Source organism: Hemiscyllium ocellatum, chromosome 8 (assembly GCF_020745735.1).
Source record: "Hemiscyllium ocellatum isolate sHemOce1 chromosome 8, sHemOce1.pat.X.cur, whole genome shotgun sequence".
In the NCBI taxonomy this organism is placed as follows: Eukaryota; Metazoa; Chordata; class Chondrichthyes; order Orectolobiformes; family Hemiscylliidae; genus Hemiscyllium; species Hemiscyllium ocellatum.
Genome location: NC_083408.1, coordinates 87976503 through 88003957, shown reverse-complemented (window position 1 = coordinate 88003957; position 27455 = coordinate 87976503). Strand labels below are relative to the sequence as shown.

General features: G+C 42.7%; 1 protein-coding gene and 1 non-coding gene across 3 annotated transcripts in view; both read right to left on the bottom strand.

Moving 5' to 3' along the window:
* Positions 1 to 27455, bottom strand: part of prkcha (protein kinase C, eta, a) — a 230435-nt gene that overhangs the window by 166149 nt on the left and 36831 nt on the right. The window lies entirely within an intron of this gene.
* On the bottom strand, positions 8365 to 8446 carry trnas-uga (transfer RNA serine (anticodon UGA)). The gene has a single exon. It is a non-coding gene; the product is annotated as a tRNA-Ser (tRNA).

The window sequence follows — 27455 nt, the reverse complement described above, 5'->3', positions numbered from 1 at the left end:
CGACACACTTTCTTCATTCCTGAAGAAGGGCTCATGCCCGAAATGTTGATTCTCCTGCTCCTTGGATACTGCCTGGCCTGCTGCGCTTTTCCAGCAACACATTTTCAGCTCTGATCTCCAGCATCTGCAGTCCTCACTTTCTCCTCGAAGTGTTTAATAACATCAATAACATTGACATTAGGTCTTCCCATATTTGATTTTGTGTTCCAAAATGTAGCCTAATCTCTGCTGCTCATTATTTACCTCCAAACATTTTCATCTGACCTTTTCATGTACATGCATCTTTGAGGATCGGGCACCCATTGTAAGTGCCACAAGAAAATTACATTGCTCCCAAGCATAATGTGTGTGTGCTGGGTTAGGAAGCTCTGTAAACACATTCTTTGGAAAGTTCCCCACCAGTGGAGGAAGTCTGCTGAGGATTGGAAAACATTCTGAAGTGTAAATAAAATTGACACCTTCCAATATCCCTATTAGTGTATTGTAATGTCAATCTTTTTAAAGCAGTGATTAATCCTGGGGATCTGTCCTGTGAAGGTGAGTGGACTACCTACCATTGTGTCAGTGCGGTTATGCATTGTGTTACTTTTTCCACTGAGAAGGTGCCACAATAAATTAAAGAAATGCGAAAAAAAAACCATGCTACCAACTTGTGCTGTCAGATTTTGTCTCATCATTTAAGTCAACTGGCAACTCTGGCTGTTACCAAAAGAAATCCTGCTTTTGAAAGTTAATAAAACCTCTTTGTTTGCTCCTCTTCATTGATTGGACATGATTCTATTCTTTCAGTTTCAGACAAAGTCACTGCCAGCTTTAGTAATGACAGCTGTGGTCATTATAACTGCTCGGCTGGACTTCAAACTCTGTGTAGCTTCAGCTCAGTAGATGGTCTATTGGTCAAAGAACGATTGCCAATTTCTGGAGACTGTAACAAAAGAATGTGCTTTGGATGTGGTGTATTTATCATTTACAAACCTAATTGGCAATAACGAATTAGAATTTGTTAAAACACTAGGGTTTTTTTTTAAAACAGTATTTATGACAATGGATTTGAGTTCAAAATGTTATTAGATTCTTAGAGGTTTAGTATTTCTTGCCCCCAATAAGATTAATATAATTCCCATTGCTTTTGCATAGTTCCTAAAAGTATATTCTGGGTGAATAACTATGGAAAGTTGTTTTTGATTCATTCAATAGATGTGGGCATCACTAGTTGGGCCAGCATTTCTTGCCCATTCCCAATTGCCCAGAAGGTAGTTAAGTGTCAACTACATTGCTGTGGGTCTGGAGTGATGTGTAGGTCAAACCAGGTGAGGATGGCAGTTCTTTTCCTAAAGGAAATTACAGAATCAGGTGAGTTTTTTCTAACAATCAGCAATGGTTTCAGGGTCATAATTAGACTCCTAATTCCACACATTTATTCCATTCAAATTCCACCAAATGGATTTGAACCCATATCCCCAGAACATTACCATGGTCTCTGGGCTAATAATCTAGCAATAATACAGTAGCCATTGTCTCCCATATATGGAGGTATATGGGGATTAAGGGAGGGGGCTGGAATTTGGTTTTCTGAGGGGAGGGGCTGGGGGTGGAGGAAGGGTGGCATGTGGATGAGTCAGAGGAAAAGAATGAGATTTAGGAGGCCTTTCAACAAATGATGTAAGGTGAATTGCTGTATTAGAGAATGGAAGTAGGTTTCCTATTCCCTCTGCCTCCCATTCTTTCGGTTTTCATGCATTTGATTGTATTAAACAAACTACACTGAACTCAATTCCTTTCTAAAAAGGCAAACATGCTGGGCATGGGTTGGATGTGCATTGTAGAAGACGCAAAATGCACTGGTCAGGGTTTCCTGAGTTGCACAAGAATCCAGCCCTGGTTTCTCTGACATATACAATCACCCTTAGATGTACATGTTACATACTAACAACTCTTTAGCCAGTTGTCATAAGTATTTAAAAACAGCTCCTGGTGTCTGATGTTGAAAGGATCACAAGTTCTACATTTTTCCAATTTATTTCAACTATATAAATGTCTTGCATGGTCAATTTGACATATTTGTTCCACATGCAATATTACGGATATCCCTAAATCATAGAATTCCTACAGCATGGAAGCAGGCCCATCGAATGCATAACAACCCTCCAGAGAACATTCCACCCAGACCTCCCCCATCCCTGTAATCCTGAATTTCCCATTGCTAATCCACCTAGCTTCCACATCCCTAGACACTATGGGCAATTTAGCATGGTCAATCCACCTAACCTGGGAGGAAAACAGAGCACCCGGAGGAAGCCCATGAAGACACGAGGAGAACATGTATACTCCACACAGGCAGTCACCCATGGGTGGAATCGATCCTGTATATCTGGCGCTGTCAGGCAGCAGTGCTCACCACTGAGCCACCATGCCACCCCAAATGGTTTGATAATTACTTAGTCGATACCTGTATATACATCAATAATTGCGCTACAGTTTCAGAAGCATTTGACAACGCTGCCGCAGAAACAGTAAATGCACAAAGTAGGAGCTCACAGTGTACAGGAGTAACATTTTACCAGGGATAGAGGATTAGCCAGCTGGCAATAAACAGCAAACAGAAATGGATCTTTTCCGGACTGACAGTGAGGTCCCACAGAGGTCTATGCTGGGGCCTCAATATTTTACAACTTTTATCAATGACTTAAATGATAAAAGTCGGTATGATAGTTAAATTATAAGGTGACAAATACGAACAGGAAAGCATGTTGTGAAAACAATGAGGAGGTTGTAGACCAATTCAGGTTCCATAGGTTGACCTCTGGCAGATGGAATACAATGTAGGAAAATATAAACTTGTTCACGTTGATATGAAGAATTAAAAAAACACTGTATTCAATAAAGAATGACTGCAGAGTTCCAAGGTGAAGAGGAATCATGGTGTTTAATAGTTTAAGAAATGCTACCATTCAGGTGTGACAAGTAGGGAGAAAGGCTCATGGAATGCTTTCCTATATTACAAAAGGAATTTATTCTAAAAGTCAGAGCATTGTACTTGAGTTATACAGGAAATTGATGAAACCACATCTTAAATATGTTTGCAATGTTTGGTCTCCTTGATGGAGAAAGGATGTAGATGCATTACAGGCCATTTCAGAGGAGTTCCACCAGGTAGATCGCTGGTTTGAATGGATTATGGAATAAGGAGAGGTTGGACAGGCTGAGCTTGATTCAACTGGAGTTAAGAAAAGTGATGGGTCACTAGCTTAAAGTGTATAAGATCCTGACATTCTTGATAAGGTGGACAAGCAAAGGACATTTCCTGTTGTGGGTCAGTCCAGAACAAGGGCCATTGTTTTAAAAGTAGGGGTTGGCCTTTTAGTAGTGAGATGAGGAAGTTTGTTTTTTTTTCCCCTGGGGGTTTGAGTGACACTAGAATTTTGTCACAGAAGGCAGTGGATCTGGGATCGTTGAGTATTTTTTCATGCAGAGGGCGATTTTTGTGAGGCAAGACAGATCAAAGATTTCCAAGAGTAAGTGGAAATGTGAAATTTGAAACTCAAACAGATCAGCCCTGATCTTAATGAATGATGGGGCAATGTCGATGGGCTGAATGGCATGAGATCATAATATCTTTTGAACCTGCAAAGTGCAAGAATCACTTTTATACTAGAGTCAGACATAACCCAAGATAAGCTTCTACAGAAGCAAAATATATTACTAGTTTAGTCCACATCCTGTCTGCACATAGCTATTGAGCTCAGTAACCAATGTACAGGGGCCTGCAGTTTTCTGGATGTACATTTTGATTTCACCAGTACCACAGGTAGCAGATGTTTAGTTATTTCTCTGGTCCTACCCCTCCTTCACTCCGCTATCCCTTGCATTGAATGTGCTTGTTTATATACCAACGTAATTCCAACTTCCCTTCAGAAACAACATTTTGAACTTGAGTGACCGGGTTTTTGTTCTTCAATGATATTTTGTTGCTTCTCTAAAAAAATGCCAAAATAAATGCTAAGCAAAACAGAACTGATGGGTTGAGCACAAGTGTGACCAAGGTCGTGATTGCTAATATTATATAATGGCAGGCATTAATTTTCATTTCAGAGAAGTAAAGAAATTATGCAACAAAATGGTACTATAATATTGTAGACCGCATCTCAATTCTCATACAGAGCTCCAGTTCTAATTCCCATCAAACCCATGGGCTCCTAATGAGGCCACCCTGAGAAATTCAAGGCAGTGTTCAGAAAGTCTTTAAATGGAGAAGGAGGAGGAGAAGGACAAGAATGAGGCACCACTGTCTCAGAGCAATTTGCAAACTGGCTTGCTTTGAATGTAGACTGCTTCAGTCCTGCAACATTGATGCTTCTTTATCTGGGCTTCATTCCACACCGTGCTTTTGCAGCCAAGCCACACGACTGACCTACACCTCTCTCTGTACAACCCTCCTCTTCTTTCACTCACCTGTGCCTTCCCTGGTTGTTGTGTTGGAGAGATAAGAAACTCCACCGGACAACATCAGCACTATCCTTTTTGCTCTGAGTGGAGAGAATTGCGACTAAAAACAGATGTCAATGAAATTGAAAAACAAATCCTAGCTCAGGTTCAAATAAAGAACTAAGGGACCACCACATTGTCACATTTTGGGAGCTTCATCAGCATGCTCGGGCAGATGTGCAAAATCCCTATTGCTAGACTGCAGGGCGAATAGAACTGACTGTATGACTCTAATTCAGAGAGGAGTATGGGCACTATCTGGTCTCCTGGTCAATGCTATGTAGTGTTTGAGCAAAAGTGAATCTTGTGTGAAAGTAAATTTCCAACATTTGGCTAAAAATCCTCAACTCAATCGTTCCTCAGTTTTTAAAAAAGTGGAAATTGTGGTCCCTTGGAAATAGACTTTTCCTGGTATTTACTGTACAGCCTGAAATTTCATTTATCAGCTTTTACAGAGTACTTAAATTTCCAAAATTATAGCATGGGAAAACAAAAGGGAAGGAATTATGAGGAACAGAGGTCATGATACACATTGAACTAATGTCAATAATTTACCTGGTGCTAAATGTACCCAATTATCAAGTGTGTTGTTTTTAAAAGTAAGGTGCTTTTGTTCATAAAAGGAATGAAAATTAATCTGTAAATGGAGGTGGGTAGGGGACACAACAGACATTTGACATCATGAGTAAGCATTTCTATGGCGATTGGACAAAAGGGTTCAAACAATTGACTGACACCAATAACTTGCACCTAGAATCATAACCATGAGCACTCAAGGCAGAGAAGAGTTCTCCTCACTTGTCCTGAGATTGCAGGCATCATTAGGCAACTTTCAGAGAGCTGACCTCTCCAAAGACCAGAATCAGACCAGAAGAAGAGGAAGACAACCCAGGGAAGACTTCCCCTAGGCTAAAGAGCCAGATGTTGTCCCCCATGAAGTTAACAAGATGGAAACAGTCTGCCCGGCCAACCTGATGGTTCACTGATTCCAGAAGACAATCGCCAATTGTCATGGTGTTATACTCCCTTAGCTTAATTCACTAATGTATCATATCTAAACTGTTACTGGTTAACAAACATGATAAACTATCAGAAAGTTGCTGCAAATCGTCAACTGCCTACATTAGATAAGTGTGATCACGAACCCCCTAAAATCAACGCATTGCTGCTCAGAATGATGATCAAAACCACAAATTCAAATGAAGCTACATGGAAACAGGCTGACATTTAAGCTAATTATTACATAGTGATAATATGACTAACTGCTGATTTGGGAATTTGAACAGTACATTAATGAAAATGGAATGTGTGTCACATAACTGGAATAGTAAGGTATAATAATAATAATAATAATAATACAAAAAGCTTTGGTGGCAGAATGACAAAAGAGGAACACTAACATGGAAATAAAACTGGTATTGGTAAAATTTTGATGAAACTCAGCAACATTCACTAAAGTTCTGTCCTCCCTGAAGTCTGGTAAGTTCCTCAGGAGAACACTTTGGATTTTACAGTGAAGACTCTTGGACTGCTTGCATGGTCCCAGAGGGAAGGAGATTCTCCTGGCAACAAGGTGAGTGGCCAAAGGAGTGGCATATGCGAGGTTCCACAAGGGAGCAGTAAATAGAAGGTTCAGGTGAAGAAAGCGTGAGTGGGAGAACCTTCTCCAATATGGAACCAATCATGGTGCACAGGGTTCATAGACCCCTAGATGAAAACACCCTGCGATGAAAGTCCTGAAGTGCATTGTGGCACCTAAAAACCTACGAGTATCACAACCCTACGTACAAATCAACTCTTCTTTATTTAACCCTCAATCAACATCACTAAAAAGAGTTTCTGGTCATTTTCAGATTGCCATGTGTGGGGTGTTTTCCTTCCTGACATCAGCTGGTCATTAAAAAAAAGAGTGCTGTATAAATGCAGGTCTTTTTTTTTCACCCCACAAAAGGTAACAAGAGTTCAGCCATTCCTAGAAAAACACAAAGTTTAGATCTAGTCATGCAGGCAATCGTCTATTTCTCCACCCACTTTAATCCAGCAGCTTTTATTTTGTGATGCCTGTGAACTGTGTGGCCACCAAATCCTAGCAGAAATTGACAGTGCCATTTTTCTCATGAAGGGTTTCTCTCCACAATGTTAAGGAAGTTTTCATCCCAAGTGTACCATGGATGATGTATCACACTCTATGTTGCCCTGCTCACCCAATGTTTGCCCAATTCTCCCACTGATGAGCAGAAGTACTCAGCATCGCCAAGACATCCCAGAATTCCTGGTGCCAACTATTATGCACCCAGTCAGTCAATCTGTGGCAGGCTGGAACTGCCCTACATGGTCCATGATATTTGCCCTAGACATCTTTCTTGATGCATGCAACAGTTGGCCTCACCTGCTCTGACCATTTCAACACCCCACATACTAATCCTGCATGGCCTCTGTGCTGCCTACTCACTCATTTGGGAGACCTCACCACTTCTCCCTCACCTACACCAGCAATACCAGCTGTGTCACCCAGTTTCACCCCCACTCAATCCCTCCCTTTCTCTCATTCCAAGGGGGAAACTGCTCATAAGAAGCCAAAAAGTGCCAGCTTGGATGCAAGTCTGTAGAATTGAGGAACAGCAAAGGTTTAAAAAAAAAGCCATAGTCAAAGTTATGTACATGCCTCCAAATTGTAGTCAGGAACTGGGGTGCAAGACACACCAGGAGATAGAAAAGAAGGGCAAAGTCACAGTGATCATGAGGGATTTCAATGTGACTGGGAAAATCAGGTTGGCCATAGATTGCAAGGAAAGGAATTTGTGGAATGTCTACAAGATGGATTTTTGGAGCAGCTTGTGATGGAGTCCTCTAGGGAACAGGCGATTCTGGATTTAGTGCTGTGCAATGAGGCAGACTTGATAAGGGAGCCTCAGGTGAAGGAATCCTTACGAAGCAGTGATCATAATATAATTGAATTTACTCTGCAATTTGAGACGGGGAAGATAGAATCAGAGGTAATGGCTGAATAAAGGCAATTATAGAGGCATGAAGTAGGAGCTGGATATAATTGACTGGGAAAGGAGCCTAGTGGCAAAGACTGTGGAACAGCAATGGCAGGAATTTCTGGGAGAAATTCAGGAGACATAGCAAAGATTCATCCAGAGGAAAAATGACGCTGGAGAGATAGTAGTGGGGATCAAGGAAATGGCTGAGGAACTGAATGATTACATCACATCAGTCTTCACAGTAGAAGATATGATTAATATCCCAAAAAATCAAGAGATTAAGGGGGCAGAGCTGAGTATAGTAGCCCTCACCAAGGAAAAGGTGCTCGAAAAACTGAATGGCCTGAGGGTGGATAAATCACCTGGACCAGATGGACTATACCCCAAAGTTCTAAGGGAAGTCATGGAAACGTTAGTGGTGACCTGTCAGAAATCTCTAGAATCAGGGAGGGTCCCAGAGGACTGGAAAATTGCTAACATGACACCCCTGTTTAAAGAAGGAGCAAGGAAAAAGACAGAAAATTACAGATGAATTAATCTAACTTCTGTTGGGTGTAAGATACTAGAATCCATTGTGAAGGATGAGATTTCTGAATACTTGGAAATCTTTGGTAAAATAAGGCAATGTCAGCATGGTTTCACCAAGGAAAAAAAGTCATATCTGACAAATTTGCTAGGCTTCTTTGTGGAAATAATGAGCAGGTTAGACCAAGGAGAGACAATGGATGGACTTCAAGAAGACCCTTGACAAGGTACCACACAGGAGACTACTGAGTAAGATTATGGCCCATGGTTCAAAGGCACGGTGGTAGCATGGATGGAAGCTTAGCTATCTGGAAGAAAGCAGATAAAAGGGTCCTTCTCAGGAACAATTGACTTTTAAAGGATGGCACGCTGTGAGGAGGATTCGAACCTGCGCAGGAAGACCCCATTGGATTTCAAATCCAACGCCTTAACCTCTCAGCCATCACAGCTCCTGCACAGGAAGACCCCATTGGATTTCAAATCCAACGCCTTAACCTCTCAGCCATCACAGCTCCTGCACAGGAAGACCCCATTGGATTTCAAATCCAACGCCTTAACCTCTCAGCCAACACAGCTCCTGCACAGGAAGACCACATTGGATTTCAACCTCACTTTTTACTCCTTCTCAGGAAGGCAGCCAGTGACAAGTGATGTTCTACAAGGTTCGGTGTTAGGACCACAACTCTTCATTTTGTACATTAACAATCTAGATGAAGGAACTGAGGGCATTCTGGCTAAGTTTGCAGACGATACAAAGATAGGTAGCATTGAGGAGATGGGGAGGCTGCAGAAGGGTTTGGACAGGTTTGGACAGTGGGCAAAGAAATGGCAGATGGAATACAAATGTGGGAAGGTATGAGGTCATGCACATTCGTAGGAAGAATAGAGACAGAAACTATTTTCTAAATGGGGAAGAGATTCAGAAGTCTGAAGGGCAAATACACTTGGAAGTTCTAGTCCAGGATTCTCTGTAGGGAAACTAGCAGGTTGAGTCAGTATTTAGGAAGGCAAGTGCAATGATGGCATTTATTTTGAAAGGATTTGAATATAAAAGCAGGGACATACTTCTGAGGTTTTATAAGGCTCTGGTCAGACTACATTTGGAGTATTGTGCACAGTTTTGGGCCCTATATCTCAGGATTGATGTACTGACCCTGAAGTGTGTTCAGAGGATGTTTATGAGAATGGTCCCAGGAATGACAAGCTTAACATATGAGGAACGTCTGGGTTTATACTTGGTGGAGTTTAGAAAGAAGAGAGGAGTTCTAATTGACACTTGTAGAATACTGAATGGCCTGGACAGAGTAGATGTGGGGAAGATGTTTCCATTGGCAGGAGAGACTAAGTCGGAAGGGCACAGCCTTAGAGTAATGGGAAGACCTTTTAGAATGGAGATAAGGAGAAACTTCTTCAGCCAGAGAGTGGTGAATCTATGGGATTCATTGCCACAGAAGTCTGTGGAGGCCAGGTCATTAAATATATTTAAGACAGAGATAAATAGGCGTCTTGAGTCTCAAGGGGATCAAGGGTTACTGGGTTAAAGTGAGAGAATGGAGATGAGAAACCTATCAGCCATGATTAATTGGTAGAACAGACTCACTGGGCTGAATGGCCTAATTTCTGCTCCTAGGCCTTATGGTCTTAGGGCAGGTGCCCAACATTCAGCTTCTCACCCGTTGTGATGAAAGGTCCTCAACTCTGGTCAATGTATCGGTGAGAGAAGAAAAGTGAGGACTGCAGATGCTGGAGAGTCAGAGTCAAAAAGGGTGGTGCTGGAAAAGCACAGCAGGTCAGGCAGCATCTAAGGAGGAAAGTTGACGCTTTGGACATAAGCCCTTCATCAGGAATGTGAAAGGGGAAGGAGGATGAGAGATGAATAAGGAAGTGGAGGGCAGAAAGTCGCAGGGAAGGTGATGGGTGGATGCAGGTAGGGAGTAACCAAGAGAGAAGCATTGAACTTTGCTTTGCCCATCTCCTATTACCCTCATTGACAGCGTTTTGACGTTAACCTCTGGTCCTTGTTCAAACACCTTTTTATTGCATCCTGCAGGTACCACATTACACTCCTTCATTCGCCTCTGACAAAGGAAACATGGATGCCTCAAATGAAGCACCAGCAAGAATCTGGAGTTATTTCACTCCAGGATATTCAATGTCAAATTAGTTTGTATAAATGGCTTAGGTACCAGGTTTTGGATACTGGATATGAATCACTCCCCTCCCCACCTCCCGGAAACCCCGACTCCTCTTTGGGGAGCCTGCAAGCAAGCTCTGCATCATTTGGTTCTTGTTTTGCCTGGTTGTTGGTGGGAGGGACAAGTGAGCTCTAATTACCCACCAAGAGTTTCAATGGATGATGGGGAAGGTAACCATCTACAGGCCTTCCCTCACATGGACGCAATCAGGACAAAGGCTTGTAAAGGTCAGGGAAGGACATTAGGTTCTGTCTAATATTCCAATAATAAATGAAGTTCACTAAACACTCAAGCAATTCTCTTTTCATTTTGCAGATTTGATGAACCTATTGTGCATTTTAAACATAGTGCAGCAGAAATTATGGCTGGTAATAACAGCAATTGAATGCTAAACATGCTCATATGACTTTTCTCTGTCAACTATTAACCCAGTTAAAATAAATGGTGTAATCATGCCCATCACAGGGAAGACACTGGATCATGTTTAGTAAAGATTTTTCTGCTATTAACTCCAATTATCATTTCTGTTCTATAATTGCTTAATGAGTCTGTCAAAAATGTTTTGTTTTCATGCCCTGGAAATAGAATCCATTGTGTGCTGTAAAATATTTAAACACCTAAAATGCATAACACATGGTTTGTAGGAAAGAGGAAGGTGATCTGATGTAACCTCCAGCTGATGTACAATATCCAATGGTGAAGGACAACCTAGGAGGCAAGCAACAATAGGAATGAAGACTTGCTCTCCAACATGACCTCAGTTTCTGGGAAGGCATGAAGATTTATTCGTAGTTACACAGCAGAAACTGGGAACTCAGGAACTAGCAAATAACCCATGTTGTTCAACTACTTGACCCTGCATATTGTCAATCCAGACTGCTTGTTTGGGATCTGCTAGCAGGATCTCTGCTTATGTGAAATGCTCTCTGTACCTGCAGATAGCTATAATATGTCCTGAGGCCGTGGACTGTATTTTGAGCTAGCTGTATTTCCCTTTATTGTAAGTCACACTTCAATTGTGCCATTTCCTGCTGTAGCTGTTTAGTGTTTTTAGATTTTTTTTAGTCTTCCTCCCCCCTTGAGATTTTCTGTTTGCTTCCCTGAGCACTGACAAATGTAAATTTTGCTTGCAGGGGAAATTACTCTGAACCAGAACAGTTCCTGGCACACCTCGTGTTAGAAAGCTAAAGTTCAAAATATGTGAGAATGGAAAGCTTCCACCTGATGCAGTGTTTCTACTCGAAATAAATCCCCTACATGCCTGAGGTGAAATGGAGCCATAGTGTACATTATAGTTGGATCATATGGGAGTTGTTCTGGAAGTGTGCAGAAGTAATTTAACAGAGCAACGACTTGTCCATTTCACACACAGCTCACTTGGTAATTTAAGTAATACTTTTACATTGGAACACACATTTCTGTGAGCAAAGCAGTGATTAAACATTACTTTGATAGGAGTCCTTCCAACTTGATTAAAATTACCTTTCTTATAAATGAATTTAAACTGAAATTGGATGTTGTAAAGAATTGTTTAAAATTGCCAATACCTAAACATCGTACACATTTCCTTACTGTTACTTATGTGAGAACCCTATTACTCATGGAGAGAGGGTGTTGTGATATAGTACGTCATTTGGACTAAGTTCAGTAGAATTGGGGAATGCATTCAACCTTTTTGATGTTCACGGTCTGGGAATTGTAATTCTATACGTAAAGCCCTCAAGCCTTACTTTTCCACTCCTTCTATCCATTAGCTGTTGTTGATTGTTCAGCTAGGCCATGGCTTGTCTCCCACCTTGAATGCAATTCTCAGGTACATCCTATGCATAACAAACAACACTCTGATGCCAAAAACAGAGCCCATTAACAGAGCACGCCCTACACCTGCAGAAAGGGCAGACATTATTCATTCTAACATCTGGAACAGAGCAAAAGCAAGTCTAAAAAATGATGACGCAAACCCGAACCTTAGATTACCATCTTGTCTGAAAGTTCTGCCTGTAAATAACAGGCCTGAAAAGAAAAAAATCACTTTGATTTAATGTTTCCCGGATTTATGGTTGGTCATTTTGGCCAATTTCCATATTAAAATAAATCATCCTGTCAAAATATTTTAAATTCATTGCTGGAAATCAACAAACACTCCCTCACATTCCTTGCTATGACAGAACAGCTCAGACCTGATCTGGGTCTACCTTTGAATATGTGCAAGAATCATTCATGACCCATAGGGACAGTGTTGCGCCACAAGTTTAACAGCTGAATTTAAAACATACAAGAGAGAGAGTGAAAGAGAAATATTGAGAGCTCAGGGAATAGCATCAGCTAGCAGTATGAACAATCTTCCATTAACTTAATGTTCAGAATTGTTCCCTTTGCGAAATGTGTACTGGTCTGTATTGACATGTGACTCTCTAATTCTGAAGTAAAGTCCCCCGATGATGCCAACTGAATGTCATATTAAACCAAGCTATAAAGGTCTTTTTATCTTTACTTGCAAGTCATACAAAATTACATTAAACAAACACTTAAGACCATAAGACATAGGAGCAGAAATCAGGCTGCTCAGTCCATCGAGTCTGCTCCGCCATTCAATCATGGCTGATAAGTTTCTCAACTCCACTCTCCCACCTTCTCCCCAAAGCCCTTAACAATCAGACTTCTGAATTTAGAAAATAATCCATGCCTCTAATCTTCCTACCAAAATGCACGTCTCATACTTTCCCATATTATATTCCATCTTACTGTCATTTCTTTGTCTACTTTCCTAACCTCTCCAAATTCTGCTGCAGCCTCCTCAATGCTACCTCAATGCAGCCTCAGTGCTAAGTCACTCTACCTTTGTGTCAACTGCAAACTTAGCCAGAATTCCCTCAGCTCCTTCAGCTAGATTGTTAATGCATAAAGGTGAAGAGTTGTGATCCCAACACTGAGCCTTGCAGAACACCATTTGCCACTTGCTGCCATCCTGAGAAGGACCTTTCATCCCCACTCTATCCAGACTTCTATCCATGCTAGCATTTTGCCTCTGACACCATGGGCCCTTATCTTATTCAGTAGCCTCCTGTGTGGTACCTTGTCAAAGGCCTTCTTGATATCCAGGTGGAAAACATCCATTAGCTCTCCTTGGTCTAACCTGCTCGTAACTTCTTCAAAGAAGTCTAGCAGATTTGTCAGGCAGGACCTCAGAAAAGGAAACATGTATTTATGTAGGGTTTTTCACGTCAGGAAATCATAAAGTACTTAAGTATTTTTGAAGTGTCGTCACTATAATAATCCTCAACACCCTACAGCACAGAAAGAGGCCATTTGGCCCGTTGAGACTACACCGACTCTCTGAAGATTATCCTACCCAGGGATTTTTACCATGGCTAACCCACTTAGTCTGTACATTGCTGGACATCACAGGCAATTTAACACAGCCAATCCACCTAACTTGCACATCTTTGGACTGCAGGAGGAAACGAGAACACCCAAAGGAAATCCATGCAGATGTGGAGAGAACATGCAAACTCCATGCAGAGTCGGCAGAGGATGGAATTGAACCCAAGTCTGAGGTGTTGTGAGGCAGCAGCACTAACCAGTCGAGCAGCTAACTCTTACACAGAAAGATATCACAAATAACAGCGTTATAATGACCAGATAATCTGTTTATTTTGGTGTTGGTCACAGTAAGATAGACAGATCTTTACAAAATTGTTACAGCACAGAATATTCTGCAGCCAGAATTAATGGAGAAAGAAATCTTTAAAATTATATTTTGGTGACTTTTCACCAGAACTAGTGAATATTAGAGATCCAACACATTTTAAGTAAGCAGAATGGTAGCAAAAGATGGCCAGGGACAAAGCTATCTTCCATGATAGGATGGAAGACAGGAGTGATGAAAATGATAAAAGAGATGGTCGTGTTATGGAAAAGGACATGGTAATGAAAATGTAGAAAACCACAGACGCTGGAAATCCAAAAAAAAACACAGAATGCCTGAAATCTTCAGCAGGTCTGACAGCTTGGAGAAAGAAACAGTTGACAGGTCCATGCCACTTCATAATTATGAATTATGAACTTAATACATTTTAAGCAAGGGGTAGGTGTGAAAAAAGGACAAAAGGAGAATCATCCTGTGATTGAGCGCAAGACAGAAGAGATTAAGTGGTAGTAGGGTTAGTCTTACTAGGCTAAAGAGAATGATAATGGCCAAGTAAGGCAACAAAAGATGGCTCACAGGGGTTTTTCAATGGAAAATAGAATGGCATCTGTTGGAGATGATTCTAACTAGGAGAACAGGTTCATCCACTTTACTAACACCTGCCACCCTGATCTCAAATTTATCTGGACCATCTCAGACTCCTCCCTCCCCTTCCTAGACCTCTCCATTTCTATCTCGGGCGACCGACTCAACACAGACATTTACTACAAACTGACTGACTCCCACAGCTACCTAGATTACACCTCCTCCCACTCTGCCCCCTGTAAAAACGCCGTCCCATATTCCCAATTCCTCCGCCTCTGCCGCATCTACTCCCAGAAGAACCAATTCCACTAACGAACAGCCCAAATGGCCTCCTTCTTCAAAGATTGCAATTTCCCCTCCGACGTGGTTGACGATGCTCTCCACCGCATCTCCTCCACTTCCCGCACCTCTGACCTTGAACCCTGCCCCTCCAATCACCACCAGGACAGAACCCCACTGGTCCTCACCTTCCACCCACCAACCACCGAACACATGGCATCATTTCCGCCACCTCCAATCAGACCCCACCACCAGGGATATATTTCCCTCCCCTCCCCTATCAGCATTCCAGAGAGACCACTCCCTTCGCGACTCCCTCGTCAGGTCCACACCCCCCACTAACCCAACCTCCACTCCCAGCACCTTCCCCTGCAACCGCAAGAAATGCAAAACTTGCACCCACACCTCCCCCCTCACTTCCCTCCAAGGCCTCAATGGATCTTTCCATATCCATCGCAAATTCACCTGCACCTCCACACACATCATTTACTGCATCCGTTGCACCTGATGTGGTCTCCTCTACATTGGGGAGACAGGCCGCCTACTTGTGGAACGTTTCAGGGAACACCTCTGGGACACCCGCACCAACCAATCCAACCACCCTGTAGCTGAACGCTTTAACTCCCCCTCCCATTCCGCCAAGGACATGCAGGTCCTTGGCCTCCTCCATCGCCAGACCCTGGCCACATAACCCCTGGAGGAAGAGCACCTTATCTTCTGCCTAGGAACCCTCCAACCACACAGGATGAATGTAGATTTCTCCAGCTTCCTCATTTCCCCTCCCCCCACCTTATCTCAGTCCCGACCCCGGATTCAGCACTATCCTCTTGACCTGCAATCTTCTTCCCGACCTCTCAGCCCCCACCCCCTCTCTGGCCTATCACCCTCACCCTTACTTCCTTCCACCTATCATATTCCCAGCGCCCCTCCCCCAAATTCCACCCCCCCCCACCCTTTTATCTCAGCCCGCTTGGCACACCAGCCTCATTCTAGAAGAGGGGCTTATGCCCGAAACGTTGATTCTCCTGCTCCTCAGATGCTGCCTGCCCTGCTGCACTTTTCCAGCGCCACATTTTTCAACCCCAGATACCATTCAAAACAATAGGAGCAAGGTGAGAGTGCGGCAAAGGAACAAAAACTGCAGGAAACAAAATTCTGGGGGAATCATGCCTGCAGACTGAATGGAAGTGCTCTGCAAAGTGGTCATTCTTTATATTATGGATCTCTCCAACAAAGAGGCTACAGCATGAGTAGCAAACGTAGTGTACAAAAACATATACTAAAGAGAAAGTAGTTGAAGTGAACCTGTACTGACAGCAAATGGACTGCTACAGTTCAAGAAGACAGCTCACCAGTACATTCCCAACTGGGGAGCTGGACAAGAAATGCTGCCACAGCCAGTGAAGCTCGCATTCCAGAAAGGAATATGAAAAAATAATGCTGTTTTAGCAGGAGGGGGCAGCGATTTATCCCATGCACGGCTCGGTTTTAACAATAAATGATATTGTTAAAAATGAATTGAAGAGTTCTCAGTTTTTCGGTTGTTTTTAAGAAATGATATATTACAGATAAACAGCAGGCTATATTTATCTATTCACAAAAAGGAGAGACTCCAGTTCTCCCTTATTCTTATTGAAAAATAAAACAGTTACATAACATTGTTTAAAAAAAAACACAGAAGATAAATTCACAAGAAAATCTTAAGTCTAATCTTGCCATTAGAAAACACAAGCAAACACTTTGTAAATCATACCTTTAAATTCATTGTGAGTAATTTAAAATATATTTATTTTTGTGCATCAATTTTGCCACATTTCAAAATACGAACTAATCAAAACTCTTCAAAGATCTTAATTGTGGTTTGTAAAACAGAGAAATGACCAAATTTCCTCTTTCATGATTTTGAGTCACACTAACAGCACACCAAGCAATATTCTTAGACATAGATGTACTCAGTGGTTAAAGTTTTAATACTTAGTACCATTAGCAGTTCTCACACTCACTGAATATTTAAAGCACCTCTGTGTTCGGTTTAAAAGTGCGGCATGTAGTGTAAGGTTTCAAGACACTTAGTAAAATTAGTTCTAAGACCTATCATAACAGTTGTGTTTCATAAATTGGCAAACTATAGCAGATTTATCACTCCTCTTGAACATGAGTGCTGCTTTGAAACAATGCCAGAGGTGCAGTCTACAATGAGTGTGCACATTTTACACTTGAAACTGCAAGTTCTTTTTGTCAAGGAAATGTAGGCTGAGTGCACTCCTAGATCTTTCCAGAACAGTCAACACACCACTAATTTCTTCAAAAAAGAAATCTAAAAGAATTGTGATAACATCTAGAATTGCACAAAAATTGTATGTTATAGTACCTGAAAAAAAAGTTTTAATTGTTTTGCACCAGGATTTAAATGCTGGTTAGATAGAGTCCCATATACTTTTCTAACCAGCATTTTCAGGAGAAAGTGACAACTGCAGAGGCTGAGAACAGAGTCAAAAAAAAATGGTGCTAGAAAAGCACAGAAGGTCAGGCAGCATTCGAGGAGCAGGAGAATCGATGTTTCGGGCATAAGCCCTGACGAAGGATTTATGCCCGAAACATCAATTCGCCTGCTCCTTGAATGCTGCGCTTTTCCAGGGCCACATTTTTACACTAATCAGCATTTTCATTCAACTCAAATACCACAAACTCCAACTCTACTAGTGACTTGTTCTCATATGCACACCAAAATATGTTGTAGCGCAAAAAAAAGACTATTTAGCCCATTGTGCCTGCACCATTCTGTTAAATGAGCATCATTACCTGGTGCCAATCACCCTAACAAGTGCCCAATTATTTCGTAATACAACCACCAGCTATTCCCCAATTTAGTTTTGTTCTCTGATATCGCTGCCAGATCCAAAATGATAACTTATCCTCCACATGACCAAGAGCGGCACGGTGGCACAGTGGTTAGCACTGCTGCCTCACAGCGCCTGAGACCCGGGTTCATTTCCCGACTCAGGCAACTGACTGTGTGGAGTTTGCATGTTCTCCCCGTGTCTGCGTGGGTTTCCTCCGGGTGCTCCCGTTTCCTCCCACAGTCCAAAGATGTGCGGGTCAGATGAATTGGCCATGCTAAATTGCCCGTAGTGCTAGGTAAGAGGTAAATGTAGGGGTATGGGTGGGTTGCGGGTCGGTGTGGACTTGTTGGGCCGAAGGGCCTGTTTCCACACTGTAAGTAATCTAATCTAAGCCCCAGTCCCCTTTGTCCGCCCTGTCCTTTTCGGTATTTCATTCAGCTACCTGTCCGTCAATTATTAAATGCTTTACCAATGACTCAGAATATTAGTAAGAATATTTTTAAAAATCTGTTTCCGTGGGCTCCGAGAGACACTACTTACGTTTCATTTCCTGATAAATGAATTATCTCAAAGTTCACAATTATAATGGTCATTTAGCTCCATAGTCTGAAGAACTTGTCAAGTTTTTGTCTGGTAACTGTGGCATTGTACCACTACAGTATGCCTTGAGCTAAACAAACTTTGAGTGTAGCAGACGTCAACTTAATTGCAAAGTGATTTTTGTTTATTGAATAGTTGTAAATAGATCTTTGGTTAGATTCTGTCATCATAACAAAAGACTCACGTGTAAAAAGTAGTGAAGATCCACAGCCATTGACAGGATGCGTGGGCATTGACAATATTTATTGCTAGGGAAAAAGTGAGGACTGCAGATGCTGGAGTACCAGAGTTGACTCCCGACTGACTCCCACAGCTACCTAGATTACACCTCCTCTCACCCTGCCCCCCTGTAAAAATGCCATCCCATATTCCCAATTTCTTCGCCTCATCTGCTCTCAGGAGGACCAATTCCACTACCAAACTACTCAAAATGGCCTCCTTCTTCAAAGATCGCAATTTCCCCTCTGATGTGGTCGATGATGCTCTCCATCCCATCTCCTCCACTTCCCGCACCTCCGCCCTGGAACCCTGCCCCTCCAATCGCCACCAGGACAGAACACCACTGGTCCTCACCTTCCAACCCACCAAGCTCCGGATACACCGTATCATCCTCCGTCATTTCCGCCACACAGACCCCACCACCAGGGATATATTTCCCTCTCCACCCCTATCAGCATTCAGCAGCAAGCACTCCCTCTGTGACTCCCTCATCAGGTCCACATCCCCCACCAACCCAACCTCCACTCCTGGCACCTTCCTCTGCAACTGCAAGAAGTGCAAAACTTGCGCCCACAACTCCCCCCTCACCTCCCTCCAAGGCCCCAATGGATCCTCTTCTATCCGTCGCAAATTCACCTGCACCTCTACACACATCATTTACTGTATCCGCTGCACCCAATGTGATCTCCTCTACATCGAGGAGACAGGCCGCCTACTTGCGGAACGTTTCAGGGAGTCCCTCAGCCCAAACATTTTCAGTGGGCGGCACGGTGGCACAGTGGTTAGCACTGCTGCCTCACAGCGCTTGAGACCCGGGTTCAATTCCCGACTCAGGCGACAGACTGTGTGGAGTTTGCACGTTCTCCCCGTGTCTGCGTGGGTTTCCTCCGGGTGCTCCGGTTTCCTCCCACAATCCAAAGATGTGCGGGTCAGGTGAATTGGCCATGCTAAATTGCCCGTAGTGTTAGGTAAGGGGTAAATGTATGGGTGGGTTGCGCTTCGGCGGGTCGGTGTGGACTTGTTGGGCCGAAGGGCCTGTTTCCACACTGTAAGTAATCTAATCTAATCTAAACCTCTGGGACACCCGCACCAACCAACCCAACCACCCCGTGGCTGAACACTTTAGTTGTCCTTCCCACTCCGCCAATGACATGCAGGTCCTTGGCCTCCTTCATCGCCAGACCCTGTCCACACCACGCCTGGAGGAAGAGCGCCTCATCTTCCGCCTAGGAACCCTCCAACCACACGGGATGAATATAGATTTCTCCAGCTTCCTCATTTCCCTTCCCCCACCTTATCTCAGTCCCAACCCCCAGATTCAGCACTGCCCTCTTGACCTGCAATCTTCTTCCTGACCTCTCTGCCCCCATCCCCTCTCCGGCCTATCACCCTCACCCTTACTTTCTTCCACCTATCATATTCCCAGCACCCCTTCCCCAAATTCCCTCCCCCTACCTTTTATCTCAGCCCGCTTGGCACACCAGCCTCATTCCTGAAGAAGGGCTTATGCCCAAAAAGTCGATTTTCCTGCTCCTCGGATGCTGCCTGGCCTGCTGTGTTTTTCCAGCACCACAGTATTTATTGCTAATCCCTGTTCCTCCTCATGAAAGTGGTAGCTGGTTTTCTCTTGAACAGCTGAAGTCCATGTGGTGAAGGTAATCCTAAAATCCTGTTGAGAGGTTCAGGATTATGATCCTGTGACAAAGGAGGAAGAGGGACACATGCCCAAGCTGGAATTCAGTAACTGTTTGAGTAGGTGTCAGAACAGCTTAGATAGAGGTATAGCTAGGTCTGGAGCAAAAGGTTTCAGTATTACAGCCAGGATGCTGTTGGAACTTTGCAGCCTAAGTCCAGTGTACTCAGTTGCTTTTTGATACCATGTGGAATGAACGTAATTGGCTAAAGTCAGGAATCCATGATGGCACCAAGCTCAGAAGATGACCGAGAAGAATCATCCACTCAGCACTCTTGGTTGATGATAGCAGTAAATTCTTCAGTTTTGTCCTTTGCGCTCATATGCTAGGCTACACTATCATGAGGATATTCATCAAACCGCCTCCAAACATTTATTATTAATTTGACCATCAACATTTAAGACCATAAGACATAGGAGTGGAAATAAGGCCATTCAGCCCATCGAGTCCACTCCACCATTCAATCGTGGCTGATGGGCATTTCAACTCCACTTACCCGCATTCTCTCCGTAGCCCTTAGTTCCTTGTGACATCAAGAATTTATCAATCTCTGCCTTGAAGACATTTAGCGTCCTGGCCTCCACTGCACTCTGCGGCAATGTATTCCACAGGCCCACCACTCTCTGTCTGAAGAAATGTCTCCGCATTTCTGTTCTGAATTTACCCCCTCTAATTCTAAGGCTGTGTCCACAGGTCCTAGTCTCCTCACTTAATGGAAACAATTTCCTAGCGTCCACCCTTTCCAAGCCATGTACTATCTTGTAAGTTTCTATTAGATCTCCCCTTAATCTTCTAAACTCCAATGAATACAATCCCAGGATCCTCAGCTGTTCCTTGTATGTTAGACCTACCACTCCAGGGATAATCTGTGTGAATCTCCGCTGGACACGCTCCAGTACCAGTATGTCCTTCCTGAGGTGTGGGACCAAATCTGGACACAGTACTCCAAATGGGGCCTAATCATTTGCAACTGATCATGGCAGGACTGCAGGTGGAGTTTTGAATCCATCATTGTACATTGTGGAATTGACCTCAGTCTACATCATGTCATTTGCACTCTTTACTGTTCACGTTGTATGTTGTAACTTTACCAGTTTAGCACTTCATTGTCAGGTAAGCCTGGTGTTGCCCCTGGCATGTTCTCCTACAGCAACCAAAACAATTTGGTAATGTGCCAGTGTTGGAGGAATGAGCGATATACCAGATCATTAGCCTAAATTTTATAGTGAAATAAACAAAGGAGAAAGCTTCGGCACCATAGTTCATTGCTTTTAAACAATGCTGTAAACAACTTGAATTGTAACTAGCCTTTAGAATTCTCACTGATTACATTTACACACAGAATGTTAAGTATGTCAGTTGGGCATGATGATGGTTAAATTAAGCCTGTTCTTCCAGTTTATCAGATGCAACCTAGAATTTATATAATCTGCACAATCTTAACTACACATATTTCAAGAGAATCCCCGGTTAGAAGTATCCACCTTCCACTGGAGTTATTTTACATGAACCTCTGAGGTAAGTGATACCCAAGCTCCTTAGTTACAAGGCAGTCTGAAGAGTAGCCTCCAAGTTCCCAATGCAATCTTGCTGGTTTGCTTCTTTTAGCTTTCAGTGTGACCTAACACCGCCATGTTTGAAATTACTGCATAGGAATAATCTTAATTTTAAAACATCACTGTTCATTCTGATCAGTAAAATAGGATTCAAAGAATGTAATTGAGAAAATAAAACACATTTAATAAATGTTGTTACTAATTTGATCTTAAAGATGACCAGCTAGATTATTTTTACATAGAAAAGTTATGGATTAAACTTCGAAAGCCATTAAGACAAGAGGTACTACTGAAGATCGATCCACCAGAAATACCTGCTCCTCTCAAGGTGTTCTATTAAAAAAAAGTCACTGTCCTCTCTAATAGGAGAGATGGCTGGGGCTGGTTTAACCTGAGGACTATCACATCTCAGATGAGAGGGAAAGTTGAGAAGGAGAGTTCTGTACGGTGGCCTCATCAAATGCAGAATTGAACCCATGCTGTTGACATCACTTTGCATCACAACCAGCCAAGTGAGCTAATCAACCCCCAAGTCAGCCCATCAGTGAGGCTGTCACTTTCCACACAATGTGAAAAATTGCCTAAGTATATCCTACCCTTGTCAAAAACTATGAACACAGTGCTATCAAGCAGCTCTTATTCACAATAACCTGTTCAGAACTCTTGCAGAACTACTCAGTTTCTGACTTCTCCACAACCTAAATTCGAGATATGGGAGGGCCTGTTTCCATGCTGTATACCTCTGATTCTATGGCTGGGCTGAAAGATAACGAAGGGGAGAGAGTAACTTTCCTCACATCAAAACTGTTTTTTTCAACAATGGTACAAACACCTCTAGAAAAACTGAAGTCAATAGGAATAAATGGGAAAGGTTGAAGTTATACTTGACACAAAATGTCAATGATTGTGACTGTCATCACAGCCCAGGACATCGGAGTTTGTTAACATGACAATGTTTAGCTGTTCCATTCATGGCTTACACTTCACCACTAGGCCAGGTGTGGGGCTGCCCAGCATCTATCCAACAACATTCAGGTTCATTCATCATTAAGCAGAATATCAGCCTACACCAGCCCAAGAAAACACTGAGGACGGCACGGTGGCACAGTGGTTAGCACTGCTGTCTTACAGCGCCTGAGACCCGGGTTCAATTCCCGACTTAGGCGACTAACTGTGTGGAGTTTGCACATTCTCCCCGTGTCTGCGTGGGTTTCCTCCGGGTGCTCCGGTTTCCTCCCACAATCCAAAGATGTGCGGGTCAGGTGAATTGGCCATGCTAAATTGCCCGTAGTGTTAGGTAGGGGTAAATGTAGGGGTAGGGGTAGGGTTAGGGGTATGGGTGGGTTGCGCTTCGGCGGGTTGGTGTGGACTTGTTGGGCCGAAGGGCCTGTTTCCACACTGTAAGTAATCTAATCTAAACGTCCAGATCTGACCTGAGAAGTGACAGGTAATAGTCATATATTAAGAAGGGTCACCTCTACACGATCTTTAAATGTGTTACTATTGATGAGTCCCCCACAGTCAACACGCTGGATGCCACAATCGCAAGAAGCCATTTCAATCTGTTGCCAGCTTCAATCTTTTCCGATGTTAGAATGCTAAATTAATTTAAAGGAAGCACAGCTTTGATCCACACATCACTGACGTCAATGGAATGAGAGATACTCTGGCAAAGTTCCAGCTTTAAGGTATAACTACATCGCTGAAATGATTTCTGCTCAACGCATGTGGCATATTTGCATAGTAATGAAGCAATTTTGTCTACTGCTCCAGAATCTTCAGTGTCGCACAATCTCCCTCAATTCCAGAAGCCTACCATGTTTTGAAATCACCCTGTTTAAAGAACATTACCCAAAGAGATAAAGCCTTGCATATTCACACACCATTTGCAGGTTAGGCTTTGTCATCAAGGCAGTATATCGTTAGAAACATGTACTGCTATTAACACAGAAATCCTACGAATTCAATAGCTTCAGATTAGCAAATCAGTTCTCACAGTGCTAGAGTACATCACTGAAATATGACCATACTAATATGGAATCCATCCCCATTTTCTCTCGGAAAACATTCGGCAAGCAGGTTGTCAGTTCATTCACAATTCACTGTAAGTCAAACCAATTTTACTGAAATTTTTGACCAAGTTTTTGATCAACTGGCCCAAACTTTTCTCATGTAGCTTGGTAAAAAAAATTTTGTTTCATAAAGCTTAGAGCATAGAACATTACAATGCAATACAGGCCCTTCAGCCCTCGATGTTGCACCCACCTGTGAAACCAATCTAAAGGCCATCTCTCCTAAGCTATTCCAATATCATCCATTTGTTTATCCAATGATCATTTAAATGCCCTTAATGATGACGAGTCCACTACTGTTGCAGGCAGGGCATTCCATGCCCTTATTACTCTAAATAAAAAACCTACCTCTGACATTTGTCTTATATCTATCACCCATCAACTTAAAGCTATGTTCCCTCGTGTTAGCCATTGCCATCCAAGGAAAAAGCCTCTTACTGGCCACCCTACCTAATCCTATGACCATCTTGAATGCCTTTATTAAGTCACCTCCTAACTTTTTTGCCTCTAACGAAAACAGCCTCATGTCCCTCAGCCTTTCCTCAAAGACCTTCCCTTCGTGACAGGTAACATCCTGGTAAATCTCCTCTGCATCCTTTCCAAAGCTTCCTCATCCTTGCTATAATGCAGCGACCAGAACTGTATGCAATACAGCAATTACACCCAGACCAGAGTTTTGTACAAGTGCAGCATGATGTCATGGTTCCAAAATTCAGTCCCTCTACCAATGAAATTCAACATACTGTAAGCCTTCTTAACAGCCCTATCAACCTGAGTGGCAACTTTCAGGGATCCATGCTCCTGGACACTGAGATCTCTCTGCTCATCCGCACTATCAAGATCATACCATTAGCCCAGTACTCTTTATTCCCTTTTTTTTAGATTAGATTACTTACAGTGTGGAAACAGGCCCTTCGGCCCAACAAGTCCACACCGACCCGCCGAAGCGCAACCCACCCATACCCCTTACCTAACACTACGGGCAATTTAGCATAGCCAATTCACCTGACCTGCACATCTTTGGACTGTGGGAGGAAACCGGAGCACCCGGAGGAAACCCACGCTGAGACGGGGAGAATGTGCAAACTCCACACAGTCAGTCGCCTGAGGTGGGAATTGAACCCAGGTCCCTGGCGCTGTGAGGCAGCAGTGCTAACCACTGTGCCACCGTGCTGCCCCGTTGCTCCTTCCAAACTGAATCACCTCACGCTTTTCCACATTAAACTCCATTTGCCACCTCTCAGACCAGCTGTAAAGCTTATCTTTACCTACCAGTCCTCTGTCTTTGCTATTTATATTGCCTTCTGAATGCCCCCAACATTTCAAATGTTAACATTTCTCATTAATTTTTAAACATTCCTTCACAAAGTTCAGTTATCAATATCTCTACCTCCTCATGCCCTACAAAGTCTCCTGAATGAAATCTTTGTTCTTGTGATTCTGGTTTCTTCTGCATCGGCCTGTTTTTACCGTACCATGTGCAGCTTTACATACAGCAAAACACCGAGCAGTCAGACTTTCTCCTGAAACACATCTGCTTCTCCATTTCTCTGCCCCTGATGGACACAGTGTCCAGTCAGGGTGTCTTTCATTCATACTGTCAGCTGGAGGAATACCCCAAAGATTTAACTTTGGTCATTTTTTGATTTTTTTGTTTAAATGCTATCCCTCAGTGTCACTATTTACAGTCTTGAGGTCAGACTCTACGTAAAAGTCACATTGAGAGAGACAAGGTGAATTGAGATCTCTTGAGAATCCAACAAAAGACGAACATCTCTCTTTGGCATCGCTGAAACCCCTAATCAACACCTGGACTTTTACCATTGACTAGACACTGAAGTGGATCAGTCACATAAATACTATCACTACAAGAACAGTTCAGTCACTGGGAATTCGATGGTGAATAACTCATTTTCTTTCTCCCCAAAGCCTTTCCATCTACAGGCACAAATCAAAAGTTAATGATAAAATAATTTACTTAGATGAATGCGGTTCCAATAACTAATCAAAAAAAACTTTTCACCATCCAGGACTAAACATTCTTCTTGATTGGCACCTCATCCACTACTATAAAATATTCATTCCTTTCACCATAAATGCACAGTGATAACATTGTGCACCATTCACATGATTTTTCATTCGTCCAAGGATTTTTTTTGCTTCTGAACCTCTGACTTCTACCACGTTGAAAGATAATGGCATCATGGATGCCCAGAGCATTAATCAACCTTCAAACAACACACTGCCCCCACCTTGGAAACAGTATTAGCATTCCTTCAACACAGGGTCAAAACGCTGAAACTTCCCAATGTGGAAATGTGGGTGTACCTACACCAAACAACAAGCAACAGATCAAAAAGGGACTCACCGATACCCTCCCAAGGACAATTAGTGACCACCAAAATTGTTGACTTTCTCAGCAACAAGAATGCACAATAATTGAATATCAGAGAAGAGAGAAATTGCTTGGTGCATTGCCCGAAGACAAAAAGAAAGAAAAGTACCAATGGTGAAACAATTACAATCACAAATATGTAAGGGGTCAGAATTAATTTGATGCAGATATCCTGAAGGGTTGTAGGGTTGGAGGAGTCTGTGGATATAGGGAGGGCAATAGCATGAAGAGATCTGAAAGCAAGGATAAGAGTTTCAAAGTTAGGTATATTCTAAACTTCCAGGGTCATTTTGCAGTAAAAAGAAGTAGAGTTTGCACACTTATTCATAAAATTACACTAATATTTGTGACTTTAAATCATTCATGAAAGCACCCAAATATTGCAGGGAATTGACATTTACTATATTCCTCTGGTAAAGCAGCATAAATTTCACTGACTCTGTATTCCTGTAATACTGCTCCCTTTCTCCTTCAGCACCCAATTAGAGGTAATCAGGAAAGGGACTTGCTGGAATAGATGCAGAGAGGCAGCTGATTTGTGAGGCTGGACAAGCAAATAGTGGACAGGAACTAGGTACATGGAATTGGAGCTGGTGTAGGACAGAAAGATAGAATTGGGTAGCAGTGGGTCCTGGGATCCAGTAGAGCAGCAGATGAAGGAAATGAGTGGGTATACTAATGAGACAGCAACAGTCTGTAAAGTGCAGGAAACACAAACACTTTATCGTAGGGGAGTAAGGGGAGTTTGCTTCCACTGATGTACAGGTGGAGAATGAGGCCATGGAAACTTAAGACTTCTCACTGTAGACAGGGATTTGCATGCTTCATTTGTTCCAATCACTGCTGGGATAGGATGGAGACAATGTTCAACACAAAAATAATCTCTGTGCAAAGAGGGTACAGCACACACAATAAAATTTATGTGCTTGGATTCAGGCAGTACACAGTATTAGTCAGATTTTCCAACCTTCCTCAGTGCTGCTACTCTGCTACATACACTGACACCTCCACAGCAACCAACTTTTGGTTCAGTGCTATTCTCACTAGCATCTCTTTTTGCCTTGCACCATCACTTTAGTTATTCCACCAACCAATTGCAATCCTTGCCTTTCCATTTTATTGCGCCTGGTCCAAGTTTCTCTGCCTTTATACTTGCTCAAAGCAGCTTATCTCCAATATGTTCCAGTCGTCAGACTGATCTGGCAATACAGTTTCTCTATCTGCTGCACCTGCTGAATATTTCCAACGTTTTTTAAATGTTGGATTTCTAGCATCTGCAGTATTCTGCTATTGTTCTGAATGCATATATTGTATGGTTCGTTTTTTGAAAAAGCGATGTTTTAGTAATATGCGGTCTTCCTACATTTAAAT